Source organism: Scardinius erythrophthalmus (assembly GCF_964197995.2).
Source record: "Scardinius erythrophthalmus genome assembly, chromosome: 2".
Lineage (NCBI taxonomy): Eukaryota > Metazoa > Chordata > Actinopteri > Cypriniformes > Leuciscidae > Scardinius > Scardinius erythrophthalmus.
The window spans coordinates 9,132,287-9,155,458 of record NC_138222.1 but is presented as its reverse complement, the minus strand read 5'-3'; the positions used below and the strand labels follow the sequence as shown (position 1 = coordinate 9,155,458).

The 23,172-nt window shown below is 36.7% G+C and overlaps 1 protein-coding gene across 2 annotated transcripts in view; it reads left to right on the top strand.

Annotated features, from left to right (window-relative positions):
- Positions 1-17,009: 17,009 nt before the first annotated feature.
- usp53a (ubiquitin specific peptidase 53a) overlaps positions 17,010-23,172 on the top strand; it is a 53,448-nt gene continuing 47,285 nt past the window's right edge. The window contains exon 1 of one of the 2 annotated variants that reach the window (XM_081355951.1): positions 17,010-17,404. The gene's annotated coding sequence lies outside the window, so the exon portion shown is untranslated. The remainder of the gene's footprint in view (positions 17,405-23,172) is intronic. The other variant, XM_081355952.1, reaches the window with a different exon arrangement.

Sequence of the window (23,172 nt, the reverse complement as noted above, 5' to 3'; positions counted from 1 at the left end):
GCAGTCAAATATTTTTGAATAATTGATCGTAGAAACCGATTTGAGCGGTGCTAGCAAGGGAAGTGGTTTATTATGTACATTATGCATAACAGATTATCTACTTTGCTGTTTAAAACCTGAAAATTATAGTTATGTTTGTTTCACAAAGGTTTTTGCTGTCAGTGTGGTACAGAATTTTGGTGAGAAAGCATCTGCTAAGAACATGTACACTTTAGAAAAAAAGAAAAAAAAAGGTTCAGTGTTGTTCTATAAAGAACCCTAGGGTTCTTGATTTAATTTTTAAAGTATACTATGCAACTTTTTTTTGTTCAAAATTAACAAAATTTAAATAATGAGTCAATACTTCATTAATCCTTCTTTCAAAACATGTTTTTGTCTAACCCTGATTCACTATGGTAGGCCTATTATAAGTGTTCATATTTTAGAACTAGTGGGATGGGTTTTGCGGGAAATTGTGTACATGTGTCACTCGCCTGTGCCTAGGCTACGTAAACTGAAAATATGTAAAATCTCAAACCTCCGGGGAATCTCCTATTTTAAACAAACGCTGAATCTGCTGGGAAAGAGAGAACGTGACAGAGATCGTAATAAAACAAGAATCAACATTGGCTTGGCTTTTCGGAGATGGTGAGAACTGAGGGATTTGAAATGTTGTAAAAGCGATTCGGAGATGACGCTTTTATTAGGTATTTTATCGAACAGATTCATTTCCATATGTAGCTCTGTAACGGAGTTCATATCTACTGTGAAGGGTCATTTCATTATGGTTGTTGTAGTGCTGTGCTGAAATTTATTTTCGGTTTAAGTACCGTGTTTATTAATGGGTAAATCTACAGTAACGTCTTCCGTTAGTAAGCTTGAGATCTAAACTGGTCATATCTCTTAAGCCTAGTAGTGAATGTTTTATGAGTAATGTGATAACCATAGTCACGCAGAGCCGAAGCACAACCAAAACAATGTTCTTCTGCAAAATGCATCCAGTTTTGTTTTTTAACTGCTAGAGGGCCACTGTGTACCTTTAGAGAACCATTTCTGCCAAAAAAGTTTCTATACAAAGAGAAATGTGTTAAATTATTGCATAATACTTTTATGTTTAACGGGTTATTTAAAGGCACAATATGTAACTTTTTTGCTTTAAAAATAGCAAAAATCACTATATCTATGTTATATATTTGTTTTAGTTGTGTACTTACATTATCCCGACTGTTTCCAACAACTTTCAAACCAGGAGAAATTTGTAATTTAATTCGAGAAACGTCCCGTTTCTTTATTTCCGTTTTGTCGCAGTCAATGGCGTCATATCCGCGTTGTCCCTGGTTTCCGCTCGTGCTGCCATGGCAACCAGAGCTATGAACCAGAGCCGTCTGATAGTAACCAAAGTGACTGACGCGGACAACTTTGTAGTTCGCAATGTCTATTTGCACGCTGTTGTTGTTTCGTTCAAACATTATGGACTATGGCAAGCAGACTTTGGATAAAAAAGGAGAACTAAAACGAGAATCAATATCAGCGCGGTGTTTTCGAGATGCCGAGAGCTCCCATAGACAGTATATAAACGAGAGCTCCACGTCCGAGACTTCGACTGCTCCTACATGTACTTTATTAAACAGGTGAGCACATTTACATAAAACTAATCAATGTTTTATACTTCAACAATGATAAAATGTTAGAATATGATCTGTATGTTATTCTAATGTTGATCTAGCTTACTGCTAGTCTCATACAGACAGACTAACACATAAATTTCAACACATTCAAATGCAGTTTAGTGTGATAGTGTAATGTTAGACCAAGTGAAACAGCGCTGCGTTACCTCACAAGTTTAATTTGTCTAATAAACTGACCTGTGAGTAGTAATTCTGCGTGTAGTTTGGTAGAATGAAATGTCCATATTCCTTTTATATCCGCGGGACTCGCGTCGCGTTTGAAAGCTGATAGCTGTCTCTTAGCAATCCCGAACTGCTTTATATCACAGTCATGATAAAAACATCGATGTATTCAGTCATCCATAAACATTATTAGATCGGTCGGCTTGACGTTGACGACAAGATCCATAATTCTTAGCAAATGTTGCGTCATCAATCTACGCCTTTGTTATTGTAAACAGGTTAGCGACCCCTAGTGGCGAAAAATCCCATACTGTACGTTTAAATAAATTCTAGTGATGAAGTATGTTTACGAGCTGTTTGATTCATACAATTTTGATTTAAATTAAAAATGAATAAAAAAAAAACATGAATTAATTTAAACTAAATTCATAAAATTATCTCATGATGGGAACCCCTAAAATATTCTATATATGAAGCGTCTGACAGAAATATTTAGAACCTTTTCTTCTAAGAGTGTAGAAGAATCGGTGACCAATATAACAGGATGTAGTATTACAAATGAAAGTTAATGTGTTTCTTTTAGAAAGCCAGGACAATGGGATGCACAGGACTATGCCTTGTCATATCTGCTTAATTATAAGACACTGGGCAGTTGAAATCCTTGACCGCAGCATAACATTGAGTAAAGTCCTTATAGCTAACTGAGTGTGTCGGCAAACAGAAGCTGCTGGAGAAAAGCCAACCAATTAGCCTCAGCCTGAGTCAGAAGAAAACATGCTGATGTTCAGTTGCTTGCCTTTGTGTCTTTGTTGTGTAGATTGCAGATTCAGATGATCTAACTTGATAATAAATGATACACTGTGAGTCTACTGTATGGTCAACACACATGCTTACCTCACAGTCTACATAATGCTAAAGCAGTGCTGTGGGTTAAAGACGTGCACGGTGGCCAACCTGATCTCATGGTATAACGTAATTATTTAGGATTATTTAGGACATTAGGATTTTTTTTTTCCAGAACTCATTTCCATAATAATTCCAATAATAAAAATTGTGTTAAAAAATATCAATTTAAATATTATTGTCAATACTGTAATGTTAAAAAACGAGCTCATTCACATTTCCGTAATGCTAGTAAAATGGCATTCTCATTACTGTAATGAAATACTAGTGCAGGACTTTTTGTAGTAATCATTTTCATAATTGTCATAAAAATAATGCCACCATTCAAGAAAGCAGGTCATAAAATAAACACTTTTTAAGTCAAATATATATTTTTGGAATTTTACAGTATATAGTATTAAGGTGTTTTTTTTAGAGTGGGCACAGTTTTTTAGAAACATATGTGATCAAATTATGCAGCAGACTTGCCAAAATAAGTGCTAAGACTGAAAATACCCAATATCCCATTCGCAGTGGACATGGCTGTATTCCTAAACACTGTCTGTTTGATTGCTGTTGGAAAGACTTGAGTCGTCCCCCTCTGACAGGCTTCTTTGAATTCCTACTAACCCTCAAGGAACTGTAACCCCGAGTTTCTTTTGAAATTGTTTATCAAGGGTTTGGTGGAACTCTCTTTTATCTTTTTTTAACATATAAACCTGTGAAAATAAATATATTTTAAATGCACCTGTTTGCACCATGGGGTTTTTTTTTTTTTTTTGGCCGGCAAGCTATAAATCTCTGAACTCAGTATGGTGTAAAGAACAGTTGGGCGTTTCCAGTTCCAGTAGTTCTTTGATCAACATCTAGCCAGAGCAGCGAGAGCCTCCTCCCTAATGTCAGATCTAAAACTACACAAGTGGACTACTTCCTCTTAACTTACTGACTTTGGGCACAGCTATTAAAGTCTTCAAACAGCAAATGCAGTAAAAGTACACAGTAAAAAGTGATCAGTTGACTTAACTTAAAATAGTGAGGAAACCCGTTGCCTTAAAATTATCAAAGTGCCCCTATCATGGATTTTTGAAAATTACCTTTTATGTAGTGCATAACATAGCTCTCAAAGAATGAAAACATCCTGCAAAGTTTTAAATCTGAAAGTGCACCGTATAAGTTATTGTCTTTCAAAAGTAAGAGTCAACTCTGAGTCAATGAAATGAATCTTTTTTCAAATGAGTCATAAGCCGTTTCGTTGTGACGTCTAGATGAAACATTAGCATATTTATGGAAGGCGAACGGGGCCGATAGTCTTTAAACGAAACGCGTGAAATTTGACCGCGTCAACACGCACTGTTTGTCCGCGTTAACGCTTAGCACATTCTGGTCGTGTTAAGGCGTCAATAGTCGTCGCGTTACTTTAGTACATGTAAAGACGTACATAACACTACACACGTAACATAACTTTATTCACTTTCACATAGGCTAATAATGTTTCTGTAATTTGGTGTTCAACCCAAAACCTTTTATTATCATATTTTAGTTTTATCGGTAAAAGCCAATAGCCAACTGGATAGAAACAAACTTCTTAAAATTTATTTTCACTTTGTGAATCACAAGTGATGATAAAGGTTTTTAAAGTCTAAAAACTGTAACTATTTTAAACACAAATGTAGACATGAGTTCTGCTGTGACTCTATTGTTTGTTTATGCTGTTCTGTCTCTGTGTTGTTTACAGTAAACATCGTCTTGGATGCTGCAGGCTGATGAGTGCTATAATGGAATTAGTACATTATATTTAAAATATGTTTTGATATGTATTACAGGCTCGACATTTACGCTTGTCCGGGATAAGTGGATTTTTTGAAGGGGCAAGTGAAAGAGAATTTTACTTGCCCGACCGGACAAATAGCCTGATTGAACAGTTTCTATAAACAAAACCACAAAACCAGCAACAGTTTATTTCCATCCAGAGCAGTAGCCCTTCAGGCCTGTCTCTGCCCATTATGACATTTTCAAGGTGTAGTGCAGGGAAATATGATCCGCCGTGAGCATGGTTTATTTTATTTTGAAAATGAACCGGATGTTTTATTTTGTTTCTGTGCTCGACTTCCTGTCCCGCACGATCTGCCCTGTGCTGAATTGCTGCAGAGCTCTCCGGCATCCGGCAAAAATAGAAGGTCTGCGTATCTGCTCCGGAGGGCTGCGGATTACCAGAGCTGGGACGGAGTCGGAACGCAGCCGTTCCGCAGTCAGTGAAAATACACACATTGGGCCCTATCTTGCACCCAGCGCAATTGAGTTTGTACAACGACGCATGTATCATTTCTATTTTGCACCCGCGCACAGCGGACTTTTCCCTCCACAGACGCACGTCGGTAAACTAGGGAATGAACTTGCGCTCCCGGGGGTGGTTCAGCGAAAAGAGGAGGCATGTTCCGGCGCAAACATTCCCTGGTGCTATTTAGCAGTTACAGAAAACAATTCCACCACAGACAAGGAAAAACCTAGTCTAAAGTCAGTGGCGCGTTTTCAGTGGCGCGTTCAGATGCTATTTTAAGGGCGCATGCTCGGCCATAATGTAGGGTGTGCACAACGCGCATACACTTTGCTTCTCTCATCTACACACAGACGCAGCAGTTGACATTTTTGCAAACCATACATAATTACAAAGAAAAATATTCCACATGAGGGAAATCATTGTGGTGTCCATGAAGATGTGAAAAAATAGGCATAAATCTAGCTTACACATTTACCCAAATGATTATACGCCTGTTTAACCGAAGCTAATTTGGGTGTGTTTCTCCATCCCCATTCAATGTCACTTCTTTGTGTTTTACGGCCCAGACGAGAACGTTGATCTCCTCGGCTGTGAACCGCTCCTGGCGTGAGTCTGCCAAATCCGCCATTATAATAGCAATCCGCCATGGACCAAGCGTGCCTGCACTTAAAGGGAATGTGAGATGTCGTTCTGATTGGTTTATTTCATGTTACGCCCAAACCACACCTATGAGTAATGAAGCTACTTCAGATCAACCCATTTTAGATTTGCATCGGGCGCAAGAGTCATTTATCCTGCCGGTATAATAGCAACAGCGCCCGAGATCCGCCCACAAAGTTACTTGAGTTTCGCGTTTGATACTTGCGTTTCAGATCGTTAAAATAGGGCCCACTGACTTTAATGGAAACCTATTGACTCCGCCGCCGTTCCGCAGTTGGTGGAAATTGCCCGTTAGAGACAGAACAAACAAACAGCTCGGCTCCGAAGCGAAAAGCTGAAGATGCGATGCACCTGCTGCTCATTATATGCACGTTTTAGTCACATTTAAAGTAGATTAGCCTCTCTAGCAAGATTCCTATTCACCAGTCCCGACGTGGCGTTGGAGTGACCGACTGAAGAGGAACTAGGTATTCTACAAAAATGTGCACAGTATACAGATGTATACTGCAGATATACAAGTATCAAAATAGATGAAGGACAGCAATAAACCATTCTTATATTTGCTACCAGATATTTATTTATTTTTATTGCTTAATTTTGTCTAATCTTCTCTGTGCCAGTCTGCTCTGAGGAATAAACATCCTGTTTAGTGGATGAAATTTAACTCACATTAACAAACCAACATCACATGCTGCATGTTCTATTGCTGTTTTTTGATATTAACATTCAATTAACCTCCTGAACTAATGGCTACTAATAACTGGCCTGCAGTCTTGACATTAGTCACACCAGGTGGACAAATAACATAAGAAGGTAGCGTCAGCGCACTGTTGATCTAAAATTGAACTGGGCATAACAAAAAAAAACTAAAAGGTCAAGAGCAGGTTCCTGGGACATGGTAGAAAGGTGTAAAGGTGCTGAGCTTTAATGAAAACGACACATGCGGGTGCACCTGCAACTGACAGAATGTGATTATGACAAACACGCAGCAGCCATTCAAGGCTGAATGTAACGTCATTAGTGATGCTCGCTAAGACAAGCATTGCTGCTCATACACAGAATTAGAGATTTGAAAAACTCGACAAGTTTTGAACAACAGAATTCTAATGGGTACAGTACGAATTTGAGATGTACTGCAATCCGATCACTCAGTCCACCTGGTGGATACAAGATCCAACTTGACCAACTGTAAGTGTATGTGGTTGTTTAGGCCACATTGATGCACTTTACTCCTACATCTCCATACATCTACGGTACGTCTGGATACAGAAGATTGGGAGCTTCGCAAATCACACGGGCTGCGGTTCGAGTCCAATTTTTAATAGGGTGCACGAGATATCGTATCGGTATCGGCCGATATATGTTCATTTTGAATGTTATCGTCAAGGCCCAATTAGAAAATTTGCCTGATATCTTAAAAAGCTGATAAATAATGGATTATTTAGCTGAGACACTTTAGGTGTACACTGTTCAACATGATGGTTTTGAATTGCTTGAAATTTGATTGGAATCTCTTCAAAAAGGAAATTCCAGTTAAGTGCAACAAGTTTAGCACAATTCTGTAATAGGCTACATACAATTATAGTGAGAACATCATTATAATTGTGTGCTTGGGACATGGCTTTTAATGGTGAGACTTCTGTTTTTGTAATCAGGCTCTCTCAAATTATATTAAAATATGGATTTAGATATATCGGCCAATATGTTGGTTATCGGCTTTCAAAAATAAAAAATGATTGGTATCAGCCAAAATTTTCCTATTGGTGAATTCTGGTGAATAATTTTAAATGCTCTTCCCTCGCTAACCTCTCTCAGTCTCGTTCACTCGAATGTACATCATTGCTTACATTGAACGAGTGGCCACTACTGGCTGAACCCTTGCAATGGCTTTACATGGAACGCCATAAAGCCTTGATCACTGGAATCCGATATGGAGCTGATTTATAATTTTTTCCTTATAAATCTGTTTACACACTATTCTATAGGCCTGTATGTATGCTTGGGCTGTTAAAAAAATTAATGTAAACAAATATGGAATACTGATATATTAATATATGAATTGTCTACTAAATTGCAACCTTGTCATTACAAATGTGGTTAAAAAATAATTTCAATTTTTAAAAAAAATTACATTGTATTTTAGTTTTTTTAATATCTTAGCTTTTTTTTTAAAACAATAATACATTTTCATTTAATTGCAATTAACATGCAATTAAATGTCAGAAAATATTACATTTAGTTCACACTTAAGTATATTCTTTTATTTAAAGTATATTATTATAATAACAAGTACTCTTTTTAAAAGTATGCTAAACCAAATCAAAAAGCGATATGATAGAACAAGACCCAGAAATTGCCTAAAGCCCCAGCCAACATGTCCAGGTGCGCCCCACATGGGTTTTATTTGGGTTATATGGGAGTCATCTGGGCATGATCAGAGTGGGCACTTTAATGGGCTCAATGTGGGCCCCAGCTTGGTTAAAGTTATGGGCCCCAGTTCGGTTGCCCATTATTGTTTATTTGAGGCGACATATTGCAATGGCCACATTTGGGCTGTATTAGGCTATAGGCTATATTTATAATTACTTTTTTTTTGCAGCTGAAAACGTTTTCAACCAATTGATTAAATTGTTTTATTCATTGTTTTATATGATTATGTATTGATTTAATATATAATAATAATCTATGATCCTTGACTTAAAAAATGTGCTCAAAAGTTCCCGCCTTGTCATTTGGGGGGGTATCCCTGCGTGTCAAGGGATATAAATCAAGGTAAGATATGTATATTTAATTTTATAGTAACAAAGTTTTGTTGTTGATTTTATATAATTGGATAATTTTGAAATATTTTTTTCCTTAAGTAATGGCAGACTCAAGAATGAACAAACTTAACGAAGAATGTGAAGAATGAAAATTATAATGTTTGCAGTTAACTATCAAGTTTTGTATGCCTCTCTTATCTGACACACTAAATTTAGTTAATGGAGCAATCTTCTAACAACCTGATGATCTGAATCAGATGTGTTAAATAGGGGAGACATACAACATTAACCAGGATCAGGATAAAGAAGCACAGCATTAGAATAAATGCTTTATGCTGTTTGCACATTTGACCAGTCGAATATTACTTTTTCTGTCTTTTCTTTCTTTACTCTTTGGATATGAAGATGAGGACTCTGTACGACCTAGGAATAAGAGCTTTTCATCCTGATGCACTCAATCTTGAAGTTCAGTAATAAATAATAAAAGGATTTTCATCAGTGGTTCCAAAGCCTGTTCCTGGAGGCACACCAACACTACACATTTTTTAACTCTTCCTTATCAGGCACACCTGATTCAACTTATCAGCTCATTAGTATAGACTGCAAGACCATAAATATATAGGTCAGATAAAGGAGACATCCAAAATGTGTACTGTTGGTGTGCCTGCAGGAACAGGGTTGGAAAATACTGATTTACACATTCCGAGTTGAAGTCATTTTCTTTACAGTTGAAATAACTGATCATGTAATTTTATCATGTATCACTGGAATATTTAAAGAAATTAATAAACAGGACCCAATTTTCACCCACTGTGGTCCCACAGGGGCCAATTGTGGGTCCAGTGATATCACTCATGTTGTTTTTGTGTGTAGCCCACCTTGGCCCCATTTGGGACCCAAGTAAGCCCATATAATGAACATCTAAATGTGCCCCACTTAGAGCCCACTATGGACCGTAGTGGGCTCTAAGTGGGGCCTCTATAGGCTAACATACATGGGGCCCATGTGCAGCCGATGGACAAATTTGTCTGGGCCCCATTTGGGTTGCCCATGCAGAGCCTAAGTGACAGCCCATCAAGGCCCACACCTGTATGATACACTGTACCCACATTGGACCAGCGGTTTGGAAAATGGATGCTGGATGATTCAGCTAGAACAGGGGTGCCCAATCCTACTCCTGCCGATCGACTGTCCTACACAGTTCATCTCCAACCCTAATCAAACACACCTGCCTTTAATTTTCAAGTGATCCTGAAGACCTTAATTGGTTGCTTCAGGTGTGTTTGATTAGGGTTGGAGATGAACTGTGCAGGACAGTCGATCAGCAGGAGCAGGATTGGGCACCCCTGAGCTAGAACATCTTCTGCCATCTTCTGGCGAGACGCAGGAATTAATTTGGCGCGAGCATCACAGTGCATTATGGGTATTCTCTAGCCATTGAGTGTACATCAGTTGTAGACTCATTATTGCGGTGCATTATGGAATTGAATGAGTGCACTCGATAATGTCCACTATGGTTTCAGACACCACTATAAATGGCTGTCCTGTCAAATAATGCCCTATTTAAGGATATGGGGGTGATTTTGGACACAGTTTAAATTTAAATAGGCCCATAAAGACTTGGGGCGACCACCTAGAAACCGCTCAAAATACTCTAACTCAGAACACCTTATCAACTGAATAACCACACCCACAATGCCCTATATTGTGGCTGTAAGTTCTGCACAGTAAACACTGCTCATATTTTCTTCACAAAGCATTTTTGTGTATATGTGTGTGGAAAACAAGTAATGGCATAGAGTATGTAAACTATTGTCATATATATAGGGAATATACAGAGTGCAGATGCAGGATAAGGTTCTTTATTTTGTTTAAGTACAACTGGCATTCTCATGAGTCCAATTAAATCACATGATGTAACCATAAGTTACTAGAGTGTGACTGATACCATTGGGGGTTAATGTAGTCAGTGTAAGAATCTCTGGTGGAAAGCATTAATGTGTTATGCAAACTTTCCATATCTTGGCAAATGTTTTGTGAAAAGAGAGAGACTGTAGTGAGACTGAATATGAATATTCAGACCATATTGAAAATGTCCCCTCCAGTTTTTCTCAGTGATGTGTCAATGGGAAAAAATAGTTTCTTATCCTAATTGTCAGAGCCAGTTTGTCTGCTCTAACTGCCAGTACCAAGACAGCCAGTGATATCTACAGCAAGTGCTAGTGCTACCATGACTACAGTAAACATACAAGCAAAATATATCACAGTCATCTCCTGGTAAACAGTCAGGGGTGAATTTACTAAACATTTGCATCCAACAGAGTCATTAAAAACCTGCATCTTATTCTCAAACCACCCGCAATCTAGCTTACCCAGGTTCTAAATGCAGAATCAGAATCACTTTATTCACCAAATGCATCAGCAGACACACAGGACCAGAAATATATTCTAAATGCACTGAAATACTCACAATTTCTGTACTTGCAATTTCAACAGAACTGTACATTGTATGTAGGCTCATTATTGCATCTTATTCACTAAAGTCTGGGTTATTTGTCTGGTGCAAATAATGTTGGGCTATAAACAACCACAGAATGCAGGCGGCCTCATTTGAATTACATTTTGAATAACATAAAAATACATTTGTATTTACTAGCAATCACATCAGAATTTATCACATGATCACATTATCAAACATGCAGTATAGATGATTAAAATAATTTAAAACATTTGAGAAAACAACAAATATTTGTTTTATTATAATTACATTAATCTAACAAACATAAATTAATACCTGGTTGAGGAGATTCCCCCTTCCATGTAAAGCACTTTGAGTACCCAGAAAAGTGCTATATAAATGTAACGAATTATTATTATTATTATTATTATTATCAATACATTTCTTGAAATAGTACTCACTGACTACTTTATTAGGTACACCTTGCTACTAGCAAGAAAATAGGCAGGATGGATCCATACTTTCATGTTGTTTACGCCAAAATCCTGACCCTACCATCTGAATGTTGCAGCAGAAATTGAAACTCAGCAGACCAGGCAACAATTTTCCAATCTTCTATTGTCCAGTTTTGGTGAGCCTGTGCGAATTGTAGCCTCAGTTTCCTGTTCTTAGCTGAGAGAAGTGGCACCAGTGTGATCTTCTGATGCTGTAGCCCATCCACCTCTGTAACAAGTGGATATTTGAGTTACTGTTGCCTTTCTATCAGCTGAAACCAATCTGGTCATTCTCCTCTGACCTTTGGCATCAACAAGGCATTTTCGCCCACAGAACTGTTGCTCACTGTATATTTTCTCTTTTTCAGACCATTCTCTGTAAACCATAGACTAGAGGTTGATAATGAAAATCCCTGTAGATCAGCAGTTTCTGAAATACTGAAAGACCATGCCACGTTCAGTCACTTAAATCACCTTTCTTCCCCATTCTGGTGCTCAGTTGGAACTTGTCTACATGCCTAAATGCATTGAGTTGGGGGAAGGGTGTGTATGTGTGTGTAGGTTCCTAGGGCTGCATCTGAAATCGCATAGTATGTGAAAAACAGTATGTGACATAAGAAGTATGTCCAAATTCACAGTACTCATAAAAGAGTAGGGAAAAAATACCCAGATGACCTACTACTTCTGGCGAGATTCTGAAGTGTGCATACAATGGACAATTTAGTATCCCATGAGGCCACGGAAGAGGATTTATGAATGGCATTGAGGCGACGTAATTGATGCTGGTAGGTCACGACAATGACAACATGGTGAATGTAGAACGTCCAAAATACATTCATACTACACACATTCATACTAAACAGAACATACTTTTTTAGCAGTCGTTGAGTAATTAATTACTTATTCAAAATAAGTACCTACTAAAGCGACTTCGAATGCAGCCTGGGTCTTATATTGGTCTTATAGTGGACAAATCATTTGTATTACTGCAAGAAAAAAAAAAAGTTTATTTAATTTTGATCAAAATATAAAAACTTGCATTGCCCCACTTCTGAAATGACTTTTTTTTGGTCAACATCGCCCTCTTATTTTCAACTCCTCTCCTCCATTCCAATTTGCAATCAAAAAAATTCCAAATGGATAAATCAAATCTCATCCCTTTTCCTGTTTCACTCAGAACACCGTTTCATGATGACTTTAAAACTCAAAAAGAGTGATCAAATGCTAAAGTTTTTGGGCAATAATATCACCCAGCACACAGGCATTAGAGCAATTGTACTTGTACTCTGTTAGGGGTAACAGTTTAGGACCCAAGGACCAGATGTTTGAAAGAAGACCCGGAGTCAGAATTATAATAAATTGAAGAAAAGTTTTACTGAAGATAGTTTGCAGTTTCATCAGCAAAAGTCAGCTTCAAGACTTTGTGAGTTTGTATGCCGCCCCGTTTACAGTTACAAAGATCACAGCAGTTATACCCTACACCAAGGTCTAAGCTAGCTTGCAGTTTCTGATTGGCTAAGAAATAGATAAACATAGTCATTTTCCACACATATACAGATAGACGGAAGCAAATCTCCATCGATTAGGCAGCTGATACTCGGACCCTGAAGTTAGGCACGTCGTGACCTTCCTGGTCGCAGATTTGGGTTGCTGGGCGCCAACATTTCCCGAACAACAACTCAGTCAATCTCCAATAATGCCAGTGGTTCCTTAACCTGCAACCAAAAAGACTAACGCACACACGACTAACACACACACTGACACAGCTTTGCCAAGGTTGGATTTGGCCAGGCTCTAACTATAAACAGGAGAGTCCTCTCAAAACATCAAGATAACGTGTTCTTTCTCTCAAGGAGAGCTACACTTTAGTCTAACTGGAAAGTAAGGCTTTAACAAAGAAACGGTCCCTTAAACTATTGGCTTCAATGACCCCTATATGTTTTAACACGTTGAAGACCTTTCTCAAACACAAAACAAGTCCCTATTTCATTTCTGGAAGCCGGGATAAATAAGCAAGCACTGTTACTGCATTCAGATATCAAATCCAGACATTAAAGAATACATGAAAAGAACATTTCAGTAATCTTACTGGTAACTTCTATAACAAAGTAAAATCTCTCAAGCCTAGAGAAGTCATTCAACTCATGTGATATTTAGAAGGGAAAATATTGATTAATACCTTAATTATAATCACTCATTACATATACATTGAAGCAGCAGTGGATTCCAATCCACCCCCTTCAACTCACTACCAAAGAGAGGTCATAAACAAATCAAAGCATCAAGTTTCAATAGTATGAACTGATTTGGCCTCATCCCATCAATAGCAGCAGGGTGAGTGATGGCACATATCACCAGCCCAATTATTTAAAGATCTCCTGCCTTCAGGATCTCACCCAGTTAAAATACTTTTAATGCACTGGGCCAAATTAACTAATGCAAACGTGAAATATAATTAAGCCATAATTCTAACATGAGAACTGAGTAATGAAACTAACACAATTAATGCTCATAAGCCATGGCTCAAACTCGACTGGTAAAATTTAAAATGTACGCTCCATTTAGCAACTAATGATCTTCTATAATCTTCTCTATGCCCTTATTATCATAAGCTTGGTCCTCCAAAGTGGAAAAACTGAATCTTTGAATCCCTTCAAAAACTATAAACTCACAGCCCCCTCACATTTATATAAAAATTTGCACAACACTGAAAGGGATATTTCACTCAAAAGAAGATATTTTGAAGAATGTTGGTAACCAAACAGTTGCTGGTCCCCATTGACTTCCATAGTAATTTTTGTATTCATACTATGGAAGTCAATGGGGACTAGCAACTGTTTGGTTACCAACATTCATCAACATATTTTAATTTGTGTTCAACAGAAAGAAATTGGTTCAGAACAAAAAAAAATATTTGGTGAACTATCCCTTAAATGCAAATGATTTCAAGACCTTGAATATCAAAAAAAGGAAACATTATATGTTCCTAGGGGGAAAAGATTTGCAGAAGGAAAATGCATTGTCTCTTAAATGGACTTTCCAAGTACTTCCTTGGGAAAGGAGTGTCCCGTTCCGATACACTATGACCTCTCTAAGAGCACTCAAATAATGTGCCTGATTTCCCTTTCCACTGGCCTGATCGAGTGCAGCACAATGGTCAAGCACTGAATGGATTTCTGCATGTCAAATCACAGGGCGTATATGCTGTGAAAAGGTACTTACAGTTCCTCCTAATAAAGAGATATTTGATTATATGGATATATGACTCAAATGTGAAGCAGCATTGCACATTGTAATGGACTACATGGTTCAAACACAGTTAAATACCCCCCCTCCATCTTTTTATGTAACAGGATTGGACAGATGGTGTCCAGATAACAGCAGTCTTACATCACATCGCACCAGACTACAGCTTTTATCGCCAGATAGAAGAGTATAAATAATGCAAAGCCATTAAAGGTCTTAAGATGTCAATACATGAGCATTGATCAAATTTGATGGGAACCCTTCAGCTATGTTCACAGTAGAATATTAAGAGAACTGCTTACTGCATACTGCCCAGAATATACTGTATCTATTACCATTTCAGTCGTATCCGAGTATTGGTGATTCTATGGCAATCTCTTGGCACACGTGAGAGACTGTCCATGAATTTTTCGGGGTTGCCAGGTCTTTCTCCAACCCTCTCCATTATGGCTTGGGACTCACACACACATTTGCACCCGAAGGAAACCCACGCAGACACAAGGAAAAAAAAACTCCACACAGAAAGGACTCCTCCTGGCTCAGAATTGGGGACATTCTTGCTGTGAGCCGACAGTGCTACCCACTGAGACACTGTGCTGGTCCATGCACTGTATACATGCCTGATACTGTATATATTTTATTAATGTAAAACAGTATGCAACACACAATAGTTCAGTTAGTCTAAATAAATACAGCAAGTTTCACAAGATTTTAAGTGAAAGGTTGAAATGTATTCTGAGGGCACCAGGGCTGGATTGGGGTTAATAGAAATGTACTTGACAGTAAAGCATTGATTTCGAGCTAGGATGCCGTAAAGCTAATGTGACGCTTTTCAATTCTGTCATCATTTATTCTCCCTCATGTCGTTCCAAACCTGGATGACTTTCTTAGGTGAAACACAAAAGAAGATATTTTGAAGAATGATGTAACCAATGTTGTTGCCCTTGACTTCTACTGTAAAAAACAACACCAACAAAACAGACAGAAGAAAAGAACAACGCCTGATATGAGGGAGGTCTCCCTCGCATCAGTGATCGGCCCACTACTCGACTGGCCCACTGGTGCTCCGAATGGCCAGTACATGCATATAATATATAGAATATGTATTGGTCAAGGTGTTTCCTGGTGGAAATTAGTGGAATTTCTGCATAAGTGCAATTCTTAAGTAAGTTTAACAACTATAGCCTCTTTCTTTCATACAGTTGAGAGCTAGAGCTATAAGAGTACAGTAGTAGTATAGTATACTATTCTGTACATGGCCCTGGTTCTAGGTCATTACTATTAAGGCCCCTTCTTAAAAAGAAGTACACTTAGAATACTTTTAAAAAGAGTAGCATTCTTATTACGGAATGTATTTTTTTTTTTTAATTTTTGCAATGTTTTGCATGTTAATTACAATTAAATGAAAATGTATTATAGTTTTTATTTATTTGATAGTATATTATAGTGGTTACACTTTATTTGAAGGTGTCTTTGTTAGCCTGTAATTATAAGTACTGAGTAATATTAATTAACTTCATGTACTCTAGGGTTAGGATTAGGGATGGGTTTGGTTCAGGGTTAGTTGCTTGTAATTACACATCATTTATAGAATTATTATAGTAACTACATGTAACAATGACACTGTAAAATTAAATGTTACCATTATAGCCTAGTTTTTATATGAAATTATTTTAAAGTGCATTTTGACTCACTTAAGTACAAGTAATTTCATTATTATTTCTATTGCCTTTGAAATATGGTTAAAGTGCACTGCCGAATGTAATGAAATCCATTTATGGTGAACTAAAATATACATTAATGTCATTTCTATTGAATCTTGTATGTCAGGTATTTAGATATATTTTTAATTTACATTTATATTAACATTAAATGTAATATATCATGCATCTAGAGGTCAAATTTTACAGTATTATAGTATTTTGTGCTTTAGTATGTTAGCCAACACTTTAATAAGTGTATTTATTTAAAGCATGACACAAGATTAAAACATTCCGACTTTTAATTAGACATTATTACATAGTGCACTTTTTAAAAAGTGTACTTAAGTGTGAAACATGAGAAGTGTACTCTCTCTTTTAATATACATAAGTGGCCTTTTATTTCATTAATATTATAGGCCTGTTGTCACCCTAACGTGCTACACGTTTTCTTAAAATATACTTTTAAGATTATAAGTTGTGCACTACAAGTGCACTTTCAATATTGTTCCATATGCACACGTCGCTTTATTCAGCTGACACGCCGATATGTTCCAAATTCTGCAGCTCCGTAAGGTTTGAAACACAGCCACAAAAATAAGTAGCTTCTCTGTGTCGACACAGCAGAGGAAAGTGTGAGAAAGCAGGAGAAAACTCCTCCCTTCGTCGTGCTGCACTGGGACAGACTGCAGTACATACTGTAGTGTAGAGCAGAACAGAGGCGGAGTTTCACCTCAGCACCGAAACCAGCAGAAAACACTCAGGTGCCCGCAGTCAGTCAGTCAGTAACTCACATCAGTAATGCACACAGGACTACTGCAGGGACCTTTCATTTCACTCTACAGGATTTAAATAACCAACTAAAGAAAGAGTCAAAACAATAAGAAGATATAAGAGCGAATGCGCTTATGGTGTTATGTATAGTGTACATCTTTACCGGTGTGTTTTCGTGCGTCGTCTGTCGCTTCCGCTTTTCCGTCCAGCAGTTTAACGCCGAAATTCAGCAGGAGTCAATGGGAATTTCTGCTCCTCAGTAAACTATTTCACTGGACACTGAAAGAAAAAGAGGAGTATCCGGCATTTATTGTTCATGCGGTGAGTAGATGCGTCTCTTGTCATGTCAGTACATTTTGTTTTGGTCAAACTTTTCAACGCCATGTTTCACTCGTTACTGCGCATGTGGCGGAAATGCACCTGATTCAGGTAGACGCGTCTCAGCGTTTCACTACAACACTAGCGTTGCAACTTGCTTTACTGGTTACATTTAGAACCTTTACGTGACAAATCCCTAAATTGTCTATTTTGTATTTTTGAAATGTTTTACTTTGTAGCCAACTTAGTACCAAGCTCGTGTATGTCGTCACATACGTGTGTGAAGCAACGTCAATGTTATCAATAAGCACCACTTGATGTCACTACTGCTAAATACGAATCCGCTTTGATACATGGTAAGGTTGTAATACTATACAATATACCAGATACAATACAAAGCTGAATTCAATTCATTAAATACATTTATGAAACTCATACTATTCCTGTATCCTCGTGAAATTGGGAAACTTGTCTTTCTGGCAGCAGTGTTTGTGGTTCTCGTCTTGGTTACATTGAAATTGTTTTAATGTTTTAAATAAAGACACTGTCAAACATTAAAAATAGAAATTCAGATAAAGACATTTAAATAGATGTATTTAAAAGTATTTGAGACAAGATTCATGTCATACACCTACACTAGTTTTAAAAATAATTTCCTTAATCACTTTGTTTCTCTTGACTTGTGTAGAGAATTTATCTTGAGTTCATTTTTCTGGCTCATTTACTATTTTTTCCCCCCTTCAAATAAATAAATAATATATAAAAATATAAATAAATAAACCCCACTGAATGTGATTATTTTCTTGCTGAGATCAAGATAAAACTAGTTTTTGTCTTACACAATTTTGCTTATCAAATCTAAACTAAAGAAAGAAATTACAGATGCTTAGATTTTACTGGAATACAATACATGCTTGCTGATTAAGAAAAAAATTCTTGCAGTGTACATGAAAATGGTTAGTTGAAGTTTTGAATATAATTGGAGAGTAAAAAAAAGCGATAGAAACTGGATAAATTGTTTGGTCAGGTTTTGAGGATTTGTTGTTGTTTTTCTGAGTAGACTGAGGTAGAAGCTGTAGGCCTATTAGAGGTATTGCGTCTGGGGATGCAATGAAATGTTATTCATTAGTTTCTTTGCCACAAACATTACAGCTGATTAAATTGACTCTATACACCTGCCAAAGCACTCTTCTCATTAAAGTTAGCTGCTCGTGCATTTCATTTAAACACCCTGCCGTGCAGAAGTTCAGCATTTATACACAAGAGAGTAGTCAGCTTTTCTTTGGCTCATTTAGTAAGGCAAGAACATTTTCCATAAATGTTAGAATATTCTCTGATCACTCAGAATGGTTATGTGCCATTAGTATTTCAAATATCTTAATTTTTGTTAGGTATTAGTGTGGTGACTCTTTAGTTTAGACTCCAAGTATACAAATAATGGATATTTCTTTACCAAAACATTTTGAGACTTGAGTATTGTGAGATTGAGCAACATTTCTTTAGTTTGCATGTTGCCATTTTCAGCATGCTCATATTTGCTTTGCTGTTGCCACCGAGACGGCATGCGGCAGAACCGGCTGTGTCTTCCACTGTGGGAAGCCGCTTATTCAGATCTGACTGACTTCAGATCAGTTTACAGCTATACCCTTTCAAGGTGTTTCCTGGTGGAAATTAGTGGAATTACTTAGGGAGGAGTTTCGTGGAAAGTCAGTTATGCAGATGATTTGATGATTTCACATGCAGCCTGAATACGTTCAGTAACTATTGTAGTGCAATGCATTCCTAGTTTTTGCATAGGCGTGTGCATGTTTCTGCGTATGGGCGTCTTTTGAAACACATGACTGTTTGTGCAAGCTTAACAATGATGTCACATTTATGAATCATACAGGAAGGACAACATTGATAAATGAACATTATGTTCAAGGCTGTGTGGATTTACTTATTTTGACAGGTCTTTAAAGGGTTAGTTTATTTATTTATTTATTTATTTATTTATTTATTTATTCATTACGTTCTCTTTATGAATGTTTTGAACCCTCAGAGTTTTGGCTGAATAGACTTTCAATCGAGAGATGGAAATCACTTCATTAAAAGTAATTTCATTAAAAATATCTTCATTTGTGTTTTGAATATTATGGAAATTCTTATGGGTTTGGATGGAATGACATAAGGGTGAGTAAATGTTGACAGAATATTTGGTAACACTTTATTTTACTGTGTTGTTGTTACATATGTTACATGTACTTACCATAGTAATAACAGTAAATGATGCATAATTACATGCAACTAACCCTCAACCAAATCATAATCCTATAGTGAGCACATGTAGTTAATTATTATTACTCAGTACTTAAATATATAATTACACTATAACAATGACACCTTAAATTAAAGTGTAACCAAATTATTATTATTTTTTTGAGTGAAATAATCCTAGGTGATAATAAGCCAGATTAAAATGAAATGAAAGTCGTTTAGGGCTGTGGAGCGATTAATCGCGACTAATCGCATCCAAAATAAAAATATTTGTTTACATAATATATGTGTGGGTACTGTGTATAATTATTTTGTATATATACATACACACACATGCATGTGTATATATTTAAGGTAAATGTGTGATTTATATAATATATTATTATATTTATATATAATATAAATTATATATATATACATGCAAATATTTCTTAAATATAAACATGCATGTGTTTATATTATATAGCCTACTCAGTACACATATATTATGTAAACAAACTTTTATTTTGAATGCAATTAATCGCGATTAATCGTTTTATTTGAGAGTATCTTCTCAAACTTTATTCATGCTTGTCATGCACTGTAAAAAAAAAATTCACCTATTTCAACTTTTTGAAAGTGTAATCAAATTGACTGTACAGTACAGGTGATTTCAACTTGAATTATTTTAAACTGACTTAAAAAATAAGTTGAATCTCGTCTAACTTATATAAAAAAAAGTTGAAATTGCAGTTTGTAATTGTAGTTAAAGTAATACAACAACTTATGTTGCCACGATGACTTATTGATCATGTCACTTTTTTTCCAGTGTGATTCTACTCTGAAAGTAACTGACAGGTGCTTATAGGTAAATGTACCCAAAGCGGTAGAAGTTTTTGCTGATCTTACTGAATCTAAATAGACCCTTTCTCAGCACAGCAGCCAGCTGCTTCATTTGTTATTGTTTACAAGGAATCCTCCTCTGAATATGTGGAAGTGTCTGACTAAGCACTTCACTAATAATGCATGAAGCCACTGAAGCTGAATAAATGTTTTAAACCCTGTTGGAGGAAACCATTTTTTCAGTTGGAAATGAAAGGAAAGCGAGTCGGTGGCCGCATTGTGAATTTGACATTTATTGGCAAGCCGTAGGGGAAGTGAGGAAACGTTTAGGAAGTCGAGTATGTTTCATAGGATATTGTACTTCAGTCACTGATAAAAATGAATGTCTCCATACATCTGTTTTTGTTTGTTCTGGAGTTGTTTTGTCACCTCCATACAAACGCATTGTGTATTTAATGGCTGTGACCTGACCGGTGTCTGTGTACTCCAAGTGCTGACCGCGTGCTGGAACGCAACGCATGACCAACAGGAAGCCCACACAGGAAACGGGGCGGCATTGTTGCCTGAAGCCAAAAGAGCCTTCTCCATTCCTCCGGGATTTCTGCCGCTCCCTCAGTGTTGTTTCAGGGTTTCGGGAGCGTGTCATGTTTCGCCTCAGCAGTGTGTCCCGCCAGGGCAAAACTGGTCTTTTTGTGTAGCAATTGTAGTGGGTTTGCTGTCAGAGGAGGATGTTATTCTTCACAAAGTGACATGTTTTTAGTTCTGTGGCGTGTGGCCGTCCCATATTCCTCACAGTGGTTATTTGTCCATTTTCAATATGTTGTTTCAAACCTGTATGAATTTCTTTCTTCTGCTGAACACAAAAGAAAGTATTTTGAAGTATGTCGGTAACCAGACAGTTGATGGACCCCATTGACTTCCATAGTAGGGAAAAAATACTATGGAAGTCAATGGGGGTCCATCAACTGTTTGGTTACCGACATTCTTCAAAATATCTTTTTTGGGCTAGATTTAATTTGTGTGTAATTTATTAGGGGTGGGCGTTGTAGTAACAACTTGTTTTCATGACTGACTTATTCAAACATACATTGAATATTGAAGAACAAGTTAAGTAAAAGTATAATGAATATGCACATATTTATTAAAATACTCCCCTATAGTTCTTTTTTATATCTTACTATTGAGTTTTATGGACATTGGCTTTTCTGAGGTAAATGTAATGTTAAAATCTGTTTTATTGACTTCTTTCCGCAGTTTTGGGGAAAGTTACTTTTAAAAGAAATGCTTTACAAACAATATTGCGTTACTCCTTAAAAAAGTAACTAATTGCATTACTTATTTTTTATGGAAGGTAATGCATTGTTACTTTTGCATTACTGTTTCTGTTTACTATTATTTATTTGTAAAAGTAACCAAGATATTTTGTTGTAAATTTAAAAGTAATGTTACTTTACTGTTTACTTGAAAAAAGTAATCTGATTACGTTACTCGCGTTACTTGTAATGCGTTACCCCAACACTATCTTTTCGTGGTTGTAACACTGATTGAGTGATTACATTAGACATAATTCATTTCTACGGAGCCCTGCACATGACCTGCAAGAAAAAAAGTAAATTGGCGCACGATTTACTAATTAGTTCCCTCGATTTGCTAAATCACTTGGACGATATAGCAAATCAAGGGAACGAAATGGTAAATCATGCGCACGATTTAGTAAATCGAGGGAAAAAATTAGTATATCGTGCGCATTATTTAGCCTATTTATTTATTTTTTTCCTTCATGTCATGTGCGGGGCTCCATACATTTCAGTATGTTTTTTTTTTTTCAACATTCCTTCTGATTTTCATTCATGTTTATTTCATGCTTTACTAGTAGTAAAGAGGAAGGGATAATTGTTCACGGCTACAACGATCTGTCACGCCACAGAGCGGCAAAACAACATTAATTGTTTGTATTTCATAATTGACAGAAGATAAGACTTGTTTCATATCAAAAGCACAAAGCTTATTGTGATTTATTGGATGGGAGGCATGCTACAAATGTTTAGTGTATGTAAGGTTCACTCATCAACTGAACTGCATAGACTAAAAGATTGATTCTTGGGATTTAAGAATCCATATCGCTTCATCAAAATCGAGACATATATTTTCAACCCAGCCCTGTAAAATGTCAAAATCATTGTTTGTTTTTATTGCATAACTATCCATCTGTAATTTTCTGCAAGTGTTTCTCATACAAATTATTTTCAGACTCCTCCCTCAGTTGGATATTTTCATCATGCTTGCATTGCAACATTATGATACATTTCAATCAAACACATCATTACATTGCCAGATTACTGTTGGCATGTGAGTTTCCATAATCTGTCAGTGTGTTGTGATTTAGTCTCAGACATTTTGTCATTGCTCAAACACAAGAATGTTGCGTTCATTAGCATCTATTTCACAACGTTATTTTTGTCATACATTTCTAATTTTCACAAGGATAGGATATCTGTAAATGCTGAATAGCATGATATTTTGCTGCTTCAAATAAGTATGGTACGTACCCATAATGTGATGTAATTTGGCCACATTTCTTTGTCAAGTCAAATCATGAGTTATGTGGAAAAATTGAGTTGGAGTTGAAGAATGAGTCAATGAATTAAAAAAGCAGAAATGCGCATTAAACTTTTTGAACTTGTAAAGGGCAT